Source organism: Suricata suricatta, chromosome 3, assembly GCF_006229205.1.
Source record: "Suricata suricatta isolate VVHF042 chromosome 3, meerkat_22Aug2017_6uvM2_HiC, whole genome shotgun sequence".
Classification (NCBI taxonomy): domain Eukaryota; kingdom Metazoa; phylum Chordata; class Mammalia; order Carnivora; family Herpestidae; genus Suricata; species Suricata suricatta.
In genome coordinates, this window is record NC_043702.1 from 44,605,300 (window position 1) to 44,627,930 (window position 22,631).

Consider the following 22,631-nt stretch of genomic DNA (forward strand, 5'->3'; position numbering starts at 1 on the left):
AATAGCCAAAACATGGAAAGAGCCTAAATGTCCATCACCTGATGAATGGTTCAAGAAGATGTGGTATATATATAAAATGGAGTACTACATGGATATGAGAAAGAATGACATATGGCCATTTGTAGGAAAGTGGATGGACCTTGAGGGTGTCATGCTAAGCGAAATAAGTCAGGCAGAGAAGGACAGATACCATATGTTTGCACTCATAGGTCTAACAGGAGAACAGGAGAAACCTAATGGAGGACCATGGGGAGGGGAAGGGGGAAAGAGAGTTGGGGAGAGAGATGGATGCAAAACCTGAGAGACTATTGAATACTGAAAATGAACCGAGGGCTGAAGGGGGAGGGGGAGGGGGAAAGGAGGTGGTGGTGATGGAGGAGGGTACTTGTGGATAAGAGCACTGGGTGTTGTATGGAAACCAATTTGACAATAAACTATTTAAAAAATGAAAAAAATATAAAGATGATTTTAAAAATGATTGGGCCTTTGTTTGAAGGAGGAGAAAAGGAAAATCTATAAATTTAGTGAAAAATTCATACTTTCTTATAAAGTATGTGAAGATCATTGATACATCACTATACTCTGCCCCTTTTGGCAGTAAAAGTATATTTTATTGACTGTGACCAAGAAACTACAATGGGAGTGCCTGGGAAATTCAGTCTGTTAAGCATCCAACTCTCAATTTTGGCTCAAGTCATGATTTAACAGTTCATAAGATCAAGCCCTGAATTGGGCTCTGAACTGAGAGCATGGAGCCTGCTTGGGATTATCTCTTTCTGTCCCTCTGCCCCTCCCTTACTTGCACATAAGCATGTGCACTCTCTCTCTTACAATAAATAAGTAAACATTAAAAAAGAATACTATAATGAAAAATTATTATTTTAAAGATGATGACCACACATTTATTGATGATTTCTAAACATGGATTATTAATCTGAATCATTATAAAATTATTGAATGACCCCTAAGAATCCCTAAGAAGAGGAGGAATTCTTTCAAAATATATATGAAAGTACAAGATGAAAAGTATGTGAATAAGTTAGGTAACATGGATAATTATATTGATTTTAAAATTCATTGAAAGGACACCACAAAGGGACAAATATTTTCCACCTAATGAAATTTATAATCCTAAAATGATCCATAGGGGAAAAAATTTTTTATAAAGAGTACAATTTAGATAGCCATCAGTCACAGCCAACCACTAGAATATATTAAATATAGATTAAATAGATGTCTTCTAATTTCTTTTTTAAAATATTTTTAACATTTATTTATTATTGAGAAACAGAGAGAGACAGAACATGAAGAGAGGAGGGGCAGATAGAAGGGGAGACACAGAATCCGAAGCAGGCTCCAGGCTCTGAGCTGTCAGGACCGAGCCCACTGAGGGGCTTGAACCTACAAACTGCAAGATCATGACCTGAGACAGGTCGAATGCTTAACAAACTGAGCCACCCAATCACCCAGACATCTTCTAATCTCTGAGGAAAAAACTTCTGAAGCTAAAAATCCAAACTCTGTTAAGCTCTCAGTCACAGCATATGTAGATCTCCTTACATACAAAAGGAGCTAGGGAATTCACTTCCAAAATATTCTTCCTAAAATAATTACTCAAAGAAAAACTCAAAGTTTTAGTGAGACAGAGAATCAAAATATATATATATATATATACATATATATACACGTATATATATATATGTATATATATATATACACATACACATATATATATATATGTCAGTAGTGTTAACCATTCCTAGAAATCTGGAACCAAGGCAGATGTACAGAAAAGTAAATTCTAGGCATGTGAGTAGATCAGAGCTGTAGATGAGATAGGAGTGGACAATAATAAGAATGATTACTCCAGCCTAAGGGGAAATATGTGAAAAGCATTCTTCATTGCCCAACTCAAGATCCAGTCAGGATGGTATATGAAATAAGAACCAGGGGTAGACTTTTAACCAGGAATTCATATTTGCATATGACCAGTGTTAGGCCTTCCTTGAACCTCAATGTAGAAAAATGGGAAAATGATATTAAATTAGAAAAAAAAATTCCAATTCTATTTCTCCAGAAAATAAGACCTACACTAAGTCTCAGTTTCTTTTTCTAAACCCCAATTCTATTTCTGTAATTTACTTCTTTATGCCATTTTTCTTAATCTATAGCAACATACTCTTCTTCCCTTAATATTTCTCCTTATGATTATAAAACATTGACCTTCCAGAAATACACATCCAAATATTATATTCCTCAGCATGACATATGTATTTTTTTCTCTCTAACCCAACCATGTTTCATTCAGAATTAAGTTTAATAGTTAGAATTAAGTTCTAGCTAATGAACCAAATGACTTTTGATGTCTTGTTTCAGTCTACCTTACTAGTTTTGTCTCATAGTATAGCCTTCCTTCACTCATTTTTCCAGTCAAATATACACTGCCTTGATTGTAATTCCCCGAGTGTCCTCTCACCCTCCCTACCTGTTTCTTCTACCATCACTTTTCTCACAGGGTATTGATATAAGCTTTGCTGCATTCCAAAAAAAATACTGAGTTTGTGTCCTGAGGAGCCAACTATCTTAGCCAATATGGCTTAGAAATGGTAAAAAAAAATATTAATTTAAGTACTTTGGCCAGATGGGGTGAAGAATTCATAAATATGTAAAAAAGAGTATCAGAGTAGGAACCACTTGAGAAACATGAGGAAGGTCCAAGTCATATGATGATTATGAAAATGGGTTGGTGTTTCAAATCCAATAATACATTAAAAAAATTGTTTACCACCATCATTAGGATTTAACCCTGGGATAGAATCGTGGTTCAAAATTCATAAATCAATCAACATGCTACAATACATCAACCAGAGAAAGAATAAAAAAAACATACAATCATTTCAATAGATGTAGAAAAAGCTAAAAAGTACAACGTTCACTTATGATAAAAGCCCTCAACAAATAGGTTTAAAGGGAATATACCACAACCTAATAAAGGCTACATATGAAAAACATGCAGCTAATGTCATACAGAATGTGGAAAAACTGAGTTTTTCCCTTAAGGTAAGGAACAACACATGAATGTCCACTCTCACCATTTTTATTCAACCCCGTACTGAAAGTAGTAGCCACAGCAATCAGACAAGAAAAAGAAAAAAAGGCATCCAAATTGGTGAGGAAGAAGTAAAACTCTCATTGTTTGCAGATGACAAAATACTATATATAAAAAAAAAAAAAAACCTTAGTGTCTCCACCAAAAAACTATTAGAATTGATAAATGATTCAGTAATGTCACTGGAAACAAAATCGATATACAGAAATCCATTGCATTTCTATACACTAATAATGAAGTAGCAGAAAGAAAAACCAGGAAACCAGCCTCATTTACAATTGTATCAAAAAATAATAAAATATCTAGGAATAAGCTTAACCATGGAAGTTAAAGACCTGTGCTCCAAAAACTATAAAACAGTGATGCGAAGCATTAAAGACAACACAAATACATGGAAAGTTACCCTATTCTGAGTGGCTGGAAGCATATATATTGTTAAAATGTCCATACTACATAAAGGAATCTAAAAATTATTACAATACCTATTAAAAAATATGAACATTACTTTTCACAGAACTAGAACAAACAAACCCAAAATCTGTATGGAACCACAAAAGATTGAATAGAAAAAGCAACCTTGAAAAAGAAGGACAAAATTGGAGGTATCACAATCCCAGATTTCAAAATATACTACAAACTCATAGTATTTGTAGTATACGGTATGGGCACAAAAACAGATATGTAGATCAATGGAACAGAATAGAAAGCCCAGAAATAAACCCATAATTATGTGCTCTATTAACGTTAGATGAATGAGAGAAGATTACACAATGGGGAGAAAGTCTCTTTAACAAATAGTGTTGAAAAACTGAACAGCTACATCCAGAAGAATGAAACTGGACCACTTTCTAATGCCATACACAAAAATAAACTCAAACTGGATTAAAGACCTAAATGTGAGACCTGAAACCATACAAATCGTAGAAGAGAGCAAGGCAATGATTTCTCTGATGTGAGCAGTAACAGCATTTTTCTAGATATGTCTCCTGAGGCAAAAAAGAGAGAGAGAGAGAGAGAGAGAGAGAGAAAAGATTATTGGGACTACATCAAAATAAAAAGCTTCTGTGCAGCAAAGGAAACAATCAACAAAACTAAAAGACAACCTACTGAATTGGAGGAGGTATTTGCAAAGGGCATGTTAAATAAAGAGTTCATTTCCAAAATATATAAAATAGTTACATAACACACACACACACACACACACACACACACACACACACACACACCCAATTAAAAATGGGCAAAGAAAAAAATGGGCAGAAAATTTAACAGACATTTCTCCAAGGAAAATATGCAGAATGTTGACATACATGATAAAATGCTCATTATCACTACTCATGGGGGAATTGCAAATCAAAACCATGAGATATCATCATTTACCTGTCAGAATGGCTAAAACAAACAAACAAACAAAGAAACAACAACTGTTTGTGAGGATGTGGAGAAATGGATGCCCTTATGCACTGTTAGTAAGAATGCAAACTCATGCAGTCACTTTGGAAAACAGTATGGAAGTTCTTAAAAAATTAAAAATTTAACTAACAGATGACCCAGTAATTTTACTATTGGGTATTTACCCAAAGGATACCAAAACACTCATTCAAAAAGCTATATTACCCATGTTTATTTCAGCCTTATTTACAATATCCTAATTATGGAAGCACCCCAAGTGTCCACCAATAAATGAATGGGTAAAGAAGAAGTGACATGTACATACACAATGGAATATTATTCAGCCATAAAAAAGAATCAAATTTTGCCATTTGCAACAACATGGAATGATCTAGAGAGTATAATGCAAAGTGAAATAAATTAGTCAGAGAAAGACAAATACCATATGACTTCACTCATGTGAAATTTAAGAAAGAAAACAAATGAACAACAACAACAAAAAAAGACAAACCAAGAAACTGACTCTTAACTATAGAGAACAAACTGATGGTACCAAAAGGGAGGTGGGGGATATAGGTGAAATGGGTGAAGGGGATTAAGAGTACACTTAGCACTATGAGCACTAAATAATGTACAGAACTGTTGAATCACTATATTGTACACCTGAAACTAATTAAATACTGTATGCTGATGATACTGGAATTATTTTCTTTTTTTAATGTCATTTGTGAATAAAGACAGATTTACTTCTTCATTTCCAATTTAGACGCAATTTATTTATTCTTCTTACCTGATTATAATGACTAAAAACTCCCATGCAATTCTGATTAAAATGGTGTGTGTACATCTTAACCCTGCTCCTAATATGAAGGGAAAAGCAGTCTTTTACCAATAAATATACATTATCTTACATTTTTCAAAGATGCCCTTTATCAGGTTGAGGAAATTCTCTTCTATTTCTAGTTTTCTGTGAGATCTTATCATGCATGGATAAGGCCTTTTATCAAATACTTCTATTTCTGTTGAAATAATTGTGTTTTTTATCCTTTATTCTCTCAATATTATATATCACCTAAATTGATATTTTCAAGTTTTAAATTAACTTTGCACACCTGGAAGAAATCCTACTTGGTCATGGTATAATTCTTTTTATGTATTACTGGATTTGGTTTGGTTTGGTATTTTATTGAGATTTTTTTTATATCTTATTAATGAGGAGGACCTCTAGTTTTATTTTCTCATTACATCTTAATTTGCCTTTTGTATCAGAGTAATGCTGGCCTCTTAGAATAAGTTGGGAAGTATTCCCTCCTCCTCACTTTTCTGTAAGGATTTGTAAAGTACTGTATTATTTCCTGTTAAATGATTTGCCAGATTTCATCAGAGAAATCTTTTATTTGTGGCTCTGTTTTGAATTACTAATTTAATTTCTTCATGTGATTTCTTTATTTATAGACTTGTAAAGTGATCAGAGGCTTGTGCCAGAAAACAAATCAATTAATTGCTTCCTTCTTTAAATTTTTTTTTCAAAGTCAGCAAAACTAAACAGTATACTTAATGAATTAATTGGTTTACAATCTGGTGCATGTTCCTTAAGTCATTATTGGCAGTTACAAATATTTCATGTATGGGTAACTGACCTTGGATCACATTTTGAGTAGCAATGATCTAAAGTATGAAGATGGGATTAATCAAGACACTTTGAAAACAACTTGATAATGTGAGCTACTTAAAATAAAGGAAGGATTTATTATATTATGGTGGAATGTATCATTGTCACAGTCCATTTGGGCTGCTGTATCACAGACTAACAGGCTTATGAACAACAGAAAATTTTTTTTCACAGTTCTGGAAGCTGGAAAGTCCAAGGTCAACATGTTGACAGATTCAGTGTCTGGTGAAGATCCACTTCTTGGTTCAAAAAGGCCTTCTTTTCACCATAACTACATATTATGATAGAAAAGGTAAGGGAGTTCTTTGGGGTCTCTTTTATAAGGCCACCAATTTCATTGGTGATGGCTCCACCTTCATGATCTAATCACTTCCAAAGGCCCGCCTCCACATAAAATGCCAGTTTGGGCATAAGGATATAATATGGGTGTGGGGAGGTCACAAACAGTCGATAGTAGTCATGGAACCTAAGGAAAGGGATAGGGCCAGGTCTCAGACAGGGTCTGGAATAAAACACTGGAAAATCCTATAAAGCAGAAATACATTTCTTTCCTTTCTCCTATCTTTGTTGTTGTTGTTGTTGTTGTTTTCCTGATTAACTTTCTCAGCTTCTTTTTCACATGGTACAATGTAAGCACCTCAAAATTCACAGCATAGATATGTATCAATTTGTCCTAATGATATTCACTTACTATAAATAGACTTTATGATAAAGTGTAAATATGTTTGGTATCTCCAATATATTGGTAGCACCCACAGTGAGGATACATATGTATATACACACATACGTACCAAGCTTTCTGTATGTTAATTTATGTGTGTGTGTATATATATATATACATACACATTTATACATATACTCATATGGATACATGTATAAAATACACACACATAGATGTATTTGCATGTTTTAACATATATGTCACCTTATTAACATGAATAAAATGCTCCTATCACTAGGAAAATTTCAAAGGTTTTAGGAGTGATGTGCCAGGAACTAGAGACAAATATCAAACTAGATTTATCCATTGGAAAAAAGAGCAGATTTCCAAATTCACAATCCAGACAATTTAGTTCCTTAGGCAGTGAATGCAGGGTTTAGAGTTCTTTTTTTTCTGCTTAAGGGTCTTTGGCTTAATTCCCATTTGAAAAGGCAAGAACAGAATGGATTTTATTTATTTATGATGTCCTAGTAGCAAAGTTCATGTTTGTTTAAAAAAAGAGACTAAGAGGAAAGTATTTTCAAATGCTGAACAATCAGCAATTTAAGCAAAATCTGTCAAAACCAGATGTTGTTTTGACAATCCATCCTAAATAGACTTGTTTTGCATTCCTATCTCTGGTTTCAAAAAAAAAAAAGAAAAGAAAAGAAAAAACAAAAACAGTGTACTGAAACAATGTAGTTTTCAGCAAAGGGTAGACTTTGTTGTAGCTTCTAAAGTTGGAACAAAAAGAGGGGAGGGAAATGCAATAGTGGGATTCCACTGTCAATGGATTGAATTAGAGTAAATTCATTTATTATTAATATCCAACATTATTATGAGTACTTAAAAAAACATAATAGTTCCAACAAACGAAAAGATGGTCAATAGCACTCATCATCAGGGAAATGCAAATCAAAACTACAATGAAATATCACCTCACACCTGTCAGAATGGCCAAAATTAACACTAAAAGAAATAACAGGGGTCGAAGAGGATGCAGAGAAAGGGGAACCCTTTTTCACTCTTGGTGGGAAAACAAACTGGTGCAGCCACTGTGGAAAATAGTATATTGTTTCCTTACAAAATTAAAAATAGAACTACCCTACAATCTGGAAATTGGACTATTAGGTATTTACCTAAAGAATACAAAAATATCAATTCAAAGGGATATATCCATCTCAGTACTTATAGCATTATCTATAATAGCCAAATTATGGAAACAGCCCAAGTGTCCATTGATTGATAACTTTGTAAAGTTATCACACACCGTGGAATATTACTGAGCTATAAAAAATAAATCTTGCCACTTGCCATTTGGAATGATGTAGATAGAGCTAGAGAGTATTATGCTAAGTGAAAATGTGGTAGGGGCCCCTCCCTAAGGAGAGAGAAGAAAAAGGGAGAGAAAACTTCAAGGTAACCTGGCTATGCACCTATGTGACAACATCCCTCATGACCTTGTAAACTGGGACTACTTAATCAGAATACTTGTTTGTGAGTGTTACTATATATGGGAGACAAAGAAGTAAAAAATATATATGAAAAAACTACACCACATGGCATTCAGGGATCAGTTCTTCGTGTATGAACCCAAGTGAGCAGTGCTGGCATGAATAAAGTTTCTTCCTGGAAATTAAAAATCCTCAGTATCACGACTCTCTGTGCGAGAGTCCTGCTACAAAATGAGTCAAAGACAAATATTGCATGATTTCACTCATATGTGGAATTTCAAAAACACAAACAGGCAAAGAGATGTGTCACCTGGGTGGCTCAGTTGGTTAAGCATCTGACATCAGCTCAGGTCATGATCTCACAGTTCGTGGGATCAAGCCCCATGTCAGGCTCAGTGCTGACAGCTCAGAGCCTGGAGCTGTCTTCGAATTCTGTGTCTCCCCTTCTCTCTGCCCCTCCCCTGCTTGTGCTCTGTCTTTGTCTGTCTCTCTCTCTCTCAAAAACATTGAAAAAAATTTTTTAAAAACAGGCAAAGAGAAAAAGAGAGAGAAAGGCAAACCAAGAAACTGACTCTTAACTATAAGGAACAAACTGTTCTGGAGAGGAGGTGGGTAAGGGGATGGGCTATATGGGTGACAGATACTAAGGAAGGAACTTATGATGAACACTGGGTGTTGTACAAAGATGGTGAATCACTGGATCCTGCACCTGAAGCTGATATTAAGCTCTTGTTAGCTAACTGGAATTTAAATTAAAACTTGGAAAAGGAAAAAAAAGTTAAATACCAATAATAAGAACTTAGTAGTAAAGTTTGAATACTTTTTATTTATTAGAGAAGTGTTGCTCCAAATGATGTTTCCATATTATCAGTTTTAGCTATTTCAGCTAGCTTGCTACATTTTAATAAACACTTGTCATTACAAAACAAGGTTGCTGCTACTATGATTTGAGAAATTCAGGTTGGTTTTATCTGTCTTCCAAGCACAACTTTTACCTTATATTAGGCTTGCTTTTATTTTATAATACATTTATATTTAGTACAAAATATTATTGGTTGAAGAGTTCTAAGATATGCAGTCAAATGTACATACCTGTTTGTATTTCAAAATATTATGAAGTAAATTCAGTGATATAACTGGTGATTGTTCTAACTCTTCTGACATTTAAGAATTTCCATGTTTTTGCCAATTCAGAATTTAGCATACAAATTCTATGTTTGCTTATACAGATCTGGAATAGACTTGAAGATATGCAACAGAATGATGAATATCTTCAAATATCTAAATACCAAACTGTAGCATTTGCTTATTTCCATGGTTCCTTAAGCCCACTCAGTATGGCCAATTTCAAGCTATTCATGAAGCACTGAGTGCAGAATTGTGAAGAGCTGTACATGCAGGTGAACAACACTGTTCAGGCTTCCTGCCTTACAGATAGAATAGGTATAATTAAGTCCAAGAGGATAAAAAAATAGTTAAATGTAGCAAAACGATTAGGAAATTATGGCTTTTAACGATTATTACAATTTTAGTATAATTCATTTCATTGTAAATTTATATAATTCATTTTTGAATAATGATTGTATTTAATAACTGACTCACAAAAGTCCTAGAAACTTAACAGTTATCTCTTGAAAACTGGTAGGACAGGCTCGAGGATACCACTGACTGTCCCCATTAATATGGAAGTTCCCTACTCCTTTCCTTCCTTTCTTTCTACATGCACATTATGATTACTTTGGTATTTGCCTAAAATATCTCCTCAAATTGTCAGCTGCTCCAATAATTCCCTCTTCATTTTGCTATTTCCACTATTCATAATTGATTTTAATAATTATTGAGCAACCAGGATGTGCTAATATTGTATGAAGACAGCACAGTCACACATATCAGCTAATTAGAGCTGCTAGATGATTGAAACAGCTGCTTCCCCTGAATAATCAGCTCATTGGATATTGATACTTTGCCAATAGATGGTTTAAAAAGGCATGTCTTGAAGCCACCATTTGGGTAAATATACAATTTGTTATGTACATGTAGGTAAACAGAGGGACTTAATCTTGATCAAAAACAAACAAGCAAAACACAGTTTGTCTAAGAGTCAGTCATCACTAGAGGAATCGTATCTGTTCTCATGCTGTAGCTTACTTACTTAATCAATTTGTTTTTTGGAATTCTCCAAGAGATAAAACACTCACAGCAGTTTGGCTAATAACCCCCTGCTTCAGCTAAATAACAGTGTCAGAATCTATGAGTTATAATGTAACATTAAGGAGTATAATGACAGTTATTCCCCAGAGGATGTTTCAAAATCACAATGAAGTAACAAGCAATTTGTTGAGGATCCTACCCTGCCAGTTGCCAAAGCATTAGCATTCCATCTGCCAGGCAGTGGGACTAGCATATCCCTAGTGAAGTTGTTATGGCAACTTTCAAGACTAAGTCAGTACTTTGTAAAATCTTTAGGAAATCATGTGTGAAGACTGTATGAACTTCTTCCTTTAGGTATACATTATGTTAGCTCTTTTACCTTGTTGCTTATTTATTTATATCCATTCATTTTACCATCTATGAGATGATAAATGGCAGCACCGCTACACTCTTAACATTTTTTTTTCACTTGAGCAACTGAAAGCAATGGTCATATTATGTTTCTTCCTCTTAGAAATAGTCCGAGAGAACTGGTATTGTTGAAGGTCAAGTTTTTACAAAAGCTTTACATAAACTGAAGAAGAATAGGGGATGCATGTATATGCCTTTTCTGGGCTTCTGTGTTTGTATTACCCAGTACTTTCACCAATCTTCATTGATTCATAGCTGTGATATTTGTTTTTTGTTTGTAATATTTATTTATTCTGAGAGAGAAGGCACAAGTGAAGAAGGAGCAAAAAGAGAAGAGAGAGACAGAGGGTGGGGGAGGGAGGGAGGGAGAGAGAGAATCCCAAGCAGGTTCCATGCTGTTAGTGCAGAGTTCAACATGGGGCTCAGTGGCACAAACCATGAGATCATGAGCAGAACCAAAATCAAGAATCTGAGGCCTAACTGACTGAGCCACCCAGTTGCCCCATAGCTGTGATTTTTGAAAGTTATTGGTAGCATATACTAGAAAACATACTTTCTGTGGGATCTTTCCTGAAAATATACATTTATAAATACTTTCTAGCCTTTCAAACACACTTGACATTAAGTCAAAAAGCCAGTATCTCACTGATTAGAAAATCAGGTTGATAAAAATTAAGGCTGCTAACAGTCCACCTCTACTTATACATTAGAAGGAAGTTTCTCTGCCCAGTATACCCTGAGAATATTAACCTGAGATAGGACAAGAGTTCAGAATGGTGGATTTTATAAATTAATAACCCCAAGATAGCACTATTAGGGCTCTGTATGCAAACAGTCTGTGAAAGTTCTAAGGCAGGTTTATAGTTTTAATAAAGAATTAGAGACATCTGGCAGCTTGTAAGTTCTTTGTTTTTATATTCTGTTTGTCTTCAACCTGCTCTTTTTCTTTGTTCTGTTTTGCTCAAAATCACTTTAAATGATCTTGATCTCAGAAAGTTATTAATCTGTTACTTCAACCAATTTTTATAGTAACAAAGGAAATATGCTTCTATATTTCTTTTAAGACAGATGCATAATTTATAAGTAATTGATTCAGCCTAATTTACATTAGATGGCAAACATGCTTATTTGTATAGTATTTTTTCAATCAAACAACCACAAATTTTTCTGTTTAGTATAAAACTAGCTGCAGTGACAAGTGTATGATGGCTTAGCAAACAAGATGGTAGCTTATTTTCTACTCTCATAAATTCCTGATCAGTGGCTGGCTCTTCTCCAAGACAGGACGCATACACCTCCCATTTTTCTGCTCTACCATCAACATATGGTTTCTAAGCAAGATCACTCTGACCACCCACAGTAAGTCAACTAATAAGGAAAGTACTAAAAGCATCCCATGTAGAAGTCTTAGATGTATACCTCTGCTCATATTCCATTGGCTAGAACTGAGTCGTATGACTACATTTAACAAAAAGAAAAGTTAGGAAAAATATCTCAACTTTGTTTATAAATTCAAAAGGCGATTGATCTGGTGACCAGCTAGCAATCTCTGCCATGGTATATTACAGATTCATATTAGACCACTATGAAAATCAAATGATGCCTTCTGTGAAGTTTAAAAGATTAATGGCTGCCAGTATTTTGAAAAATGCTTCTTAATTATGTAGCCTACAATTCTAAGTAAATAAATACTACCTTGTCTTTTGTTCACGTGAAAGTAGGAAATAAACTCTTTTGCACTGATACCCATTCATTCACTTATTCATTCAGTATACCATAATAACTAGCTTTCATATTTTCTTTTTTATGTTCATTTTCATCACTGTTTCTAATGATAGGTCATGTATTATCAATCGTGAAATCATTAAAGACATGTGAGAAAGTATTATAGTTCTGCAGGCTTAAAATACAAAATAAATTTCTTTATGCAAGAAAACATGTTTCTTTCTGTATATTTGCATTCCTACTCATTTCAGTTTATCTTTAGAATCCACAGAGATAGGCAATATTAATAGCCACTAGTAAATTCTGGATACTCGCGTTCAGTTTGAAACTCTTTATGATCATATGTTCAAGTGGTATATTATTTACAGAAACTTTTTACAGATGTCTTCTCATTAGAGGTCACTTCAGTATTCTCTTGAATATAAATTTAATGCTGTTTCAAATCCCAAAAGAATTAAGTATTCTAATGTTATCTTCTTAGATTGTCAGTCTTATCTGGATTTTATACTACTATAGAGTCTTTCTGTATGTAGCACAACATACAATGCTTAGGGAACTATGAAGGATAAATAAAATTATAATTGCAGTCAGGAGAATTGATTACTAATAACAGATAATAATATTGAGCATTTTATCTTCAGTTACCAATTTAGATGCTCACAATAAGTGGAATTTATTTTATGGCTTAAGGGAAATAACTCCTTTAACTATTCACTGTATTTCCTTTCTTTATACCACTTTCTCAAAGTCAATAAGTCACAAAGATAACTAAGGATGAAACCTCTGAAATATTCTTCCACCCATACATATTCAACATTGGATACATATCCAATAGTTCGCATATGTTTTCTTCTGTTTAGTTACTGGGACTGTGTAGAGGGCATTTCTCCCAATCTGAAGAGTTGGTTATAGAAGAAACAAATAAATCGTATAAGAAGAAACTGGAGTAAAAGGAGCCCACTGGACCGCTCTGGTCATAACTGGTTGGGGTCAGCTGAATTGTGTCCCCCAATACATCCATACATTGATTCCTGCAATCTGTGAATGCTACCTGAGATGGACTTTGAAGATGTATTGAAAATTTGAGATGAGAAATTTTCCTAGATTTTCTGGGTGGACCTAACTATAACCACAGATGCTCTTGTAAGAAGAAGGCAAAAGAAGATTTGGCTGCAGAAAAATATAAGGTAATGTGATTACGGAAGCATAAGAAGAGAAGGAGACAGGTTTGAAGATGCTATGTGGCCATCTTTGAAGGCAGAGGAAGGAATCATAACCCAAGGAAAATAGGCAGCCTGGCAAAGGCAAGGAGATTAATTGTCTCCTAGAGCCTCAAAGACAAATCACCCTGCTGATACCTGGACTTTAGAGCAGGGAGATGGACTTTGGAGTCTTGCTATTAGAGTAATAGATTAAATATGTGTTGCTTTTAGCCACTAAGTTTGTAGTAATTTGTTATGGCAATAGAAAGTGAATGTACTGGTATATAACTAGATCTTCTCTCATATGAGAAAGGTTGCGTCAAGTTTTCCTCCTGCAGTGGCTTATTCTTATGTCATATTACTGTTCCAATTGCTTGAGCATTGAAGGATTAGGAAGTCGAGGGTGATAGTATGAGCTTTTGCTACAGTCAAGAATTTTAATGGTCAGGTGTCAGGAAAATGGCGAGTGGCCAGGAAAATGTAGCTAAAGACAGGTAGGGGGTTAAAAAAGAAAATCACGAGCAACAAAAGACAAGACTAAACCATGTTTTCTTTCTGATTGGCATTTTATACTTAGTCTCTAATGACCAAAGAACCATCATCTTCTTTATAAAATACACACTACTTTCCTCTAAAAGTCTCTTTCTCTCACACACACACATTTCTGTGTGTGCTTCTGTCTCTCTCTCTCACACATGTACACACACTCTTGATATCAGACCTGAGGAACTGGATCTAATATCAGACCCTACCCTCTAACACACTTGACATGGTAAGCAGCACCAAATGTGCTTACAAAGAAAACATTTCAGAAATTCTGGAACTGTTGGCTCTAAACTCATGTACAGGATGGGTTCCCTCCATTTCTTGCTGATCTCTGTTTTTACAAAAGTTGAAAAACTCACAATTCTCAATTCCATGGATACTGTTCTTTAGCCATTTGCGATGCCTGAAATTTGAGAATTGTGTTGTATCATATACTACAAAAATTAATAACTAAAAGAAATAAAAAACAAAAGAAAAGAAAAGCATAGTACTTGGTAGACCTCTTTTTGTGAAGGCAACACATTCCACACCTAAAATTACTGGATGAAATACAAAAATGCCAGCTGTGAATTAAGCCTGGAGTAGAAAAGGGCTCCATAGCAGGTCAAGGCTTCCATGAAGGCAGTCCTGTGGCTAGGACCATTCAGTATCAGACCTGAGGTATTGGGTGTGTCAGTGGTGGGAAAAGAAGCTGTGTATTTTTGATGGAAAGCCTCAGTGAAAGAATTACAATGCAGTGCCCTGGAGATTTAGAGCAGAAATTATATGCTTCCTGGGAAACAGCTTCTGTCCTGTTACTAGGTCTCAGTAGAAATAAACACTACCATGTGCACAGAATGCCCTTTTGTGAGCTATGCTTTATTTTATCCTCCAAGTCAAAAAATTGTATAGGCCTAGCAGCTGTGTATTATGAGATGAAAATGGTACATCTAAGATCTAATCTCAGTAGGACCAGAAGGCACAAATAAACTACAAGAACAGGTGTCCGAATTCCCATATCACCCATGGTAGTTACACAGAATCCTTCCCTTTTCTAGTATCTGTGGACAGAAGAGGGTTCTGTACAACCAGCTACAGCAGGAATAAAATGCTGAAACTTGGTTTTACATAGTCCATCTCAGACATGTTATCTGGCTATTAGGATGCAAGCTAAGAAAATGGAAGACAGCTGTGCTACAGTCACATGAGTGACATGATGGGAAGTGACAAAAGCTGCAGTGTGTCTGGTTATCCACTTATTATACAAGGAAAAGTGACCTGAGGTGAGAATATATATATAGATATATAGATATATATTTCTGGGCAGTCATCAATGACCTGGCTATTTTGTGAGTGGTCTGGAAGAAAGGGAATGAAAAACCAGATAAGGAAATCTGGGGTTGAGAAATGTGAATGGATGTCTGGTTGTGGATAGAGAACATGAAGTTATCTGAATCACACATTAAAATTTTACCAGAGTATATTCACCATGGGAGAGCTACTGAACAACCAAATAAATAAAATAGTTTGGCTGGTTGATGTTAGTCAGTCTCATCCATTGGTCACCATGGAAGTGCAACAATGGGCATATGAACAGACTGATCACACTGACAAAGATTGATGCTACATATGGCCCTAACAGCATGGAATCCTACATACAAAAGAAGATCTCTAGCTACTGAGGCCTCTGAATGTCCAATCTTTCAGCAACAGAAACCAACATTAAGCCCCAAATATGGCACCATTCCTTGAAGAGGTCACGTGGATGCAAGTTAACCAGAGCTTGGTCACTTGAGTGCAAGTCAACTACATTAGTCTCCTCCCATCTGGGAAGGGCTGGTGGTTTGTCCTAACATAAACAGTTAATCTCCCCAATATGGATTTGCCCCTCCTGTCCAAAAATGTCAGCCAGCACTATTATCTATAGATTACAAATTGCATGATCCATAAAATTGAAATTTCACACAAAATATCATTTGACCACAGGACCTATTTCACAAAAAAATGAATTATACAGATGGGTCCATGACCATGGGATTCACTATTTATCTTGTCGTCTGTACCAGAGGCAGACAGACCCATAAAACTTCAGTACAGCTGAAGTGCCAGTTCAGAGACAATATTCTGCAGGGGAAAGAGTGTCATCCTTCATATAGCAGTGATCTGAGAATCATAGCAACCATAGTGTAGCTTAATCTACACTAAAATGACTTTGGCATTCCACTATGTTCATCAATTTAACTTTACAAGTCCAGAAAATACTTGCCCAGTAAGATCAATATGGAGAATTACTTTATTGTTTATTCAAGTAATTTCCTCGAAGATCCATGAACCCTTCAATAGAAAAGCATCAAACAGCAATTTATACTCCCAGACTCTTTAGACTCCTTACCTCAATATCTTCACCTTGTTATGTCCACTGATGTTGAACTATTAAAGTTGGCCTTTGAGCAACACTGGTTTATACAGTGTGAGTCCATTTATATGCAGATTCTTATATAAATTTATTGAAAACCTTTTTGGAGACTTGCCATAATATGAAAAAACTTGCAGACAAAGTATGTGTCCTAGAAATAATGAAACAAATTAAGAAAAAGTTAGGAATGTCATGAATGCATAAAATATATGTAGATGCTAGCCCATTTTGTCATTTAATATCATAAAATATATACAAATCTATTATAAAAACTTAAAATTTATCAAAACTTACACAGACGGTACATAGTAACATTTTCAGTTGAGAGAAATGTTAAGCAAATGTAAAAATGTAGTATTAAGTTATAACTGCCTGAAATTAACTGTAGTAGGCACTGTACTACCATAATAATTTTGTAGTCTTCTCCCCTTGCTATTACAGTGAGCTCAAATATTGTGAGTTTCCACTTAAAATGTCCTTTGGGGCACCTGGGTGGCTCAGTCAGTTAAGCCTCCAACTTCGGCTCAGGTCAGATCTCACGTTCGTGGGTTTGAGCCCCGCGTCAGGCTCTGTGCTGACAGCCAGCTCAGAGCCTGGAGCCTGCTTCCAGTTCTGTGTCTCCTTCTCTCTCTGCCCCTCCCCCTCTCATGCTCTATCTCTCTCTGTATCAAAAATAAATAAAACATTAAAAAAATTAAAAAAATAAATAAAATGTCCTTTGACATGAATCATCTCTATGTGAGCTAAATATCTCCCGTTTCTCTAGTAAGTTGTATATTGCAGTAAAAAGTGATCCTTCACCATTTTTGCATATTTTTTCATCATTTTAGTGCAACACAGTAAAATCTGAGTAACACTATTGGACCATATGAAGTACCACTAGTGATACAGGAAGTACTCCCAAGATGCAAAGAAAGTCATGACAAGAAAAAGATAAATTGATTGATGCATACTGTAGTTGCTGACCGTTTCAAGATAAATGAATCTAGCATAAGGACTGTTGTAAAAAAAGAAAAGGAAATTCATGAAGCCATCACTGCAGCTATGACAGCAGGCAAAAATACCCTTACATATTTTGTGAAATAGGAGCTTTTGAAAATGCAGCTTTTATGTGGGTGCAGGACTGCTATAAGAAAGATATACCTATAGACTTTGATATTATCCAAGAAAAAGCAAAGTCATTACATGCCAACTTGAAGCAAAAGGAAGGTGAAAGATCTAAAGCTGAAGAATTTGATGCCAGCAAAGGATAGTTTGATAATTTTAGAAAGAGGTTTGGCTTTTAAAATGTCCAGATAACAGAAGAAGCACATTCTGCCAAGAGGCAGCAGACAAGTTCCCAGATGCTATTATGAAAACCATGGAAGAGAAAGAGTATCTGTCTGAACAGGTTTTAAATACAGACAAAGTGCACTATTCTGGGGAAAAAAAGCCACAAAGGATGTTTACTAGTAAGGAAGAGAAGCAAGCAGGATTTAAGACAGGAAGGGATAGGCTAACTCTATTGTTTTGTGAAAATGCAGTTGGTTGTATGATCATGACTGCCTTTATCTATAAAGCTGCTACTTTCTGATACTTGAAGGAGAAGAGAGACATTAGTCTTTTTTGTTGTACAAGAAGACCTAGACAAGAACTATTACTCTGCATTGATTCTCTTGATGCTTTGTCCCTGAAGTCAAGAAGTACGTGTCAATAAGGGGCTGTCTTTTAAAGTTCTCTTGATATTGGACAATGCTTCAGGCCACCCAGAACCCCATGAGTTCAATACTGAAGTCATCAGAGTGGTCTGCTTGCCCCCAAACATAATGTCTCTAATTCAGTCTCTAGGTCAGGGGGTCACAGGGACCTTTAAGGCTCATTACATATGATGCTCTACAGAAAGGGTTGTCAATAGTATAGAAGAACACTCCGAAAGAGAGAACCTATGCAAGTCTGGAAGGATTACACCACTGAAGATATGATCATTATAATAGAAAGAAGCCACAAAAGCCATCAAATTTGAAACAATAAATTCTTATTGGGGAAAACCATGTCTAGATCTTATGCATGACCTCCCAGGATGTATGACAGAGCCAATCAAAGAAATCATAAAAGAGATTGTGGATATGGCATTAAAAGGAGGCAGCAGTGAAGGGCTTCAAGTTATGGATCTTGGATAAATTTAAGAGCTAATTAGCAGATGGCTTGATGGAGATGAGTGCTTCCAAACCAGTGCCATAAAATAAGTTGACATAAGACAATTTGGCAGAAGGGCTCCGATTATTCAAAATTATGTTTGACTTCTTTTATAACATGTATCCTTCCATGATATGGGCACTGAAACGGAAGCAGATGGTAGAAGGAGAATTAGCAACATATAGAAACGTTTTTAAAGAAAAAGCAAAAATGTCCAAGAGAGATTATGATGTATTTCTGTGAAAGTTACACGAAGTATGCCTGCATCTCGTGTCTCCCCTTCCATCCCCTCCATCTTTTCTCCTCTGCTACCCCTTGGACAGCAAGACCAACCCTTCCTCTTCCTCATCAGCCTACTCTGTGTGAAAATGATGAACGTGAAGACCTTTATAATGATCCACTTCCGCTTAATTTATAGTAAATAATCATGCAGTTCATAAACTTATATGTTGTGTATGTATGTGTTTTTGTGGGAAAACTTAAGAACTATAGCAAGAAACACATAAAACGTTTTTATGTTATCATTACCACTTAAGTCATCACCATTTAGAACAACTGTGAAATAAGTGGACAGCCTATCCCTAAATAGGCATACTGTGAGTGATATAAATTTTGAGTGATAAAATTAATAATGCATTCATTTTCTTATGATTCTATAACTTTCCTTTCAAAGAAATATATTATGGTATGCCTCTCTCTTATAATTGGAGAAACTGCATATCACCTTATTATCACAGAGTAGCAATGTTTCTAATACTGTATTGTGAATTTAATAGCAATTTCTTCATTAGTGTATAGATTGGGCTACCATAAAGCAATCATATTGATTACACTATACCATAAAGCAACTGCATTTATGTTTCTTCACCACCAATGCATGCTATGTTATACCCATAAATGTTAATAAACTACCTTTTTACATTATCTTTTCATTTTTGATGTCTAGAGGTAGTAATACATATAACATCTACAGTCTTTGATACCTGAAAGACAATATTGATATTGGCACTGACAATTCATCTTGTAAACAGTTGACATAAATTTATCATATCTAAATACAGTACTTTAAATGTATTTTCCTTATTATTTTCTTACATGCTTTCTTCTAACTTATTTTATTGCAAAAATATAGTATATAATACATAAAATAAAAATATATGTTAATCAATTATTTATGTTATTGGTGAGGTTTCTGGTCAACAGTAGCCATGTTTTAGGGAGAATTATAAGTTTTATATGGATTCTTTTTTATTATTATTACTTAATTTTTATTTATTGTAAAGAGAGAGAGAGAGAGCATGCGAGCAGGGGAGAGGAGCAGAGGGAGAGACGATTTTAAGCTGGCCCCACGCACAGTGCAGAGCCACCTGATGTGGGGCTTGATCCCAGGACCCTGAGGTCATAACATGAACTGAAATCAAGTGTCAGATGCTCAACTGACTTAGCCACCCAAGGGTCCCATGCATGGATTTTCAACTGTGGAGAGGGTAGGTGCCCTAATGTTCACATTACTCAAGGTCACATATATCATGACCTTTACTCAGTCTTAACCAAGTCTGCACATTGAAAGACTTGCTTTAGAAGAGAACTCAAAATCTTAGTATCAAATCTTTGTATTTTCTCTGAAATGATACGACGATTCTGTTAAGATACTATTCTCCTCTGCTACAATAAGCAAAAATCTCAGTTTTCTCTTTTCAATAGGTTGTTTTGTTGATATTTTGGAAGCTGGCATTCAACAGATCTTTGTTCAGAAGCTCTCAATACAGTTCATAATGAAATTGAGGAATATACTATATATAAAGTTATTACATTTTTGTTAAAATGTTTTCCCCCTATTCTATGATTAAGCATGGGTCAGGCATAAATGAACCTCAGATCTCCAGTGTTTGGTAGATGCAGGCTCTGACTCTGCCAGCTTCCTTGGCAAATTCTGTTTGCTCCAGGAGGTGCTACTGAGATAAAACACTTTTGGTTATATTTATGGGGGCAAATCTAAACCAATCTGAACATATGTATAAGATAAAAGTAAATATAAATAACAGATGTCAGATACAGCTTTTCTAGAAATAGTGTTAGAAAACATGTATTTGTCACCTGCCTAATAGCTTTGCTATTTGTAGATGTGTGGTTTTCTTTAGAGATTTGCAGGGGCAATTTCTATTTATCAATTTTAATATGAATAGATGACACAGGCTGTTATGAATTTGTTATATTAGCCATAAAAACTTCCAGAGGCAGGTCATTCTCTTCATGTGACCTAAGGTCACTTCTGCTAGGTGGTTTATTTATGCATTGCTATACCTGGCCTTTGTAAGTCTGAGAAAGTCCTAAGAGATATTGGACATTCTATTCTATTAGCAGATTTCTCTGGTAAACAGTTCTGATAAATGACATACCTCAACATTATTGTTTTAACCTATGAAGGGCAATATTTTGTTAAAATTGAATAAAGCATTTTTTTATCGCTAATGTAAAGAAAAAGAACACCTCAATGATCATAACTGTCAAATTAATTCATGTAAATCCATTGACCTAGTAGGTTACAAAAAGAAAAGAATACAATGTTTCATATATAATGAGTCAGGTAATCTAAAATCAAAATAACATAGAGCAAAGAATATGAAATAGGAAAAAGACAGTCTCTTCAATAAATGGTGCTGGGAAACACAACCACATGCAAAGAAAAAAGGAAGGAAGGAAGGAAGGAGGGAAGAAAAGAAGGAAGGAAGGAAGCAAGGAAGGAAGGAAGGGAGGGAGAGAGGGAAACTAGACCACTTTCTAACACCTTACATGAAAAACAAACTCAAAATGGATTAAAGACCTAAATATATGACCTGAAATGATAAAAATCCTAGGAGAGAACATGGCCAGTAATTTCCCTGACATCAGCCATGGCAATGTTTTTCTATGTATGTCTCCTCAGGCAAGGGAAACAAAATCAAATTAAACTATTTGGACTGAACCAAAATAAGAAGCTTTTGAATAGCACAGGAAGCCATCAACCATATGATAAGGCAACCTACTGAATCAGAGAAGATATTTGCAAATGATATATCCAATAAGGTTAGTATACAAAGAACATATATAACTCACCACTAGAAAAACTAACAATCAAATTAAAAAATGAACAGATGGACGCCTGGGGGTCTCAGTTGGTTAAGCAAGCATCCGACTTCGGCCCAGGTCATGATCTCACAGTTTGTGGGTTCAAGCCCCATATCGGGCTCTGTGCAGATAGCTCAGAGCCTGAAGCCTGTTTCAGATTCTGTGTCTTTCTCTCTGCTCTTCCCCAACTCATGCTGTTTCTCTCTGTATCAATAATAAATAAACATAAAAAAATTTTTTTTAATGAGCAGAGGACGTGAACCGGCATTTTTTCCAAAGAAGATACTGATATCCAACACACATGTGAAAAGATGCCCAACATCAAGGAAATGCAAATGGAAGCCACACTGAAAATGGCTAAAGCCAAAACAATAAGAAATAACTTTGGTGAGGATGTAGAGAAAAAAATAACCCTTCTGTACTGTGGGTGGGAACATAAATTGGTACAGCTACTGTGGAAAATAGTATGGAGGTTCCTCGAAAAATTAAAACTGAAAGTACTACATGATCCAGTATTTTCATTAGTCAATATTTATCCAAAGTAAAACATTAATTCAGAAAAGATATGTGCACCCCTATGTTTACTGCAGT

At 35.2% G+C, this 22,631-nt stretch overlaps 1 long non-coding RNA gene across 4 annotated transcripts in view; it reads right to left on the reverse strand.

Annotated features, from left to right (window-relative positions):
• Positions 1 to 22,631, reverse strand: part of LOC115286439 — a 444,475-nt gene that overhangs the window by 276,298 nt on the left and 145,546 nt on the right. For all 4 annotated transcript variants that reach the window (XR_003906065.1, XR_003906062.1, XR_003906063.1 and 1 more), the window contains exon 3: positions 16,734 to 16,908. This is a non-coding gene — a long non-coding RNA (uncharacterized LOC115286439). The remainder of the gene's footprint in view (positions 1 to 16,733; positions 16,909 to 22,631) is intronic.